Genomic DNA, 949 nt, shown 5'->3' with positions numbered 1-949 from the left:
AGCCCGTGTCGTTACGAAACGCACCACAATCACAAAGGACAGGTAGCAATAGAGTCACGAAATGCCTTGCTCTTACGGAAACTCGACAGGGACCGCACCCGCATACACGTAGCACCGTGCACCTGTATAGAGTAATCCGTTGGCAGACAATTCTGACGTTAAGCAAGCTGTCTCGAAAGGTATAAACGCTCGCTTATACCACGTAGACATAGAAGAAAATATCGTGATTGTCTCTCGCGATATTGAAACAAGGGTGAAGTGTCACTGTCACGGATCATTGCCTTTTCACAATGCTTCCGCGTACAGGAAGTCGCACGTAGACGCTCGACGTCACTTCACTAGTTTACAGATTATAAAGATTTGAAATCACACAAGTATAAAGTATGGTTTGAAGTCGAAATAAACGGAAGGGTTCCCTTTTAAAGTTTATTACAGAATAATGACAGATACAAGCGTTAATTATAATTGAAATTCACGCTGTTGATTAACAATTAGAACGATTGATCATTTGACAAGAGTACATTGAATTCATTAAAATAGTCAAGGGTTATAGCAAGAATAATAAAATATTAAGATTAAATATAAAAGTGATTAAATATTGATTAGATAATGAGGCAGGGAGGATCGAAAGTAAACGCGTGTATAAACAATTTACAAGTCACAGAAATAATTCGCCCAAGTCCACCTGATGCCTCAGCCCAGTGGATGATTCGGAAGTTCGCTCGCAGTTCACTCGCAGACAGAACACGGTATAATTCGCTCGAGTTACTACGATAAGTAATTACAAGAGTAGGTAACAGACTGTACTATGCAGTATAGATTGACACAGAGTGTGCCGTACAAAAATCGAGACGCGCACTATATTTTCAAATTGCTCAACCAACTCGGAAGCCAGGGGTTCACGGAAAGTAGAACAATACTAATTAAAATCCTCTGATCCTCCTCAGCA

The sequence above is a fragment of the Wasmannia auropunctata genome, unplaced genomic scaffold, assembly GCF_000956235.1.
Source record: "Wasmannia auropunctata unplaced genomic scaffold, wasmannia.A_1.0 LD336116.1, whole genome shotgun sequence".
Lineage (NCBI taxonomy): Eukaryota > Metazoa > Arthropoda > Insecta > Hymenoptera > Formicidae > Wasmannia > Wasmannia auropunctata.
This window is presented reverse-complemented; position numbering follows the sequence as displayed.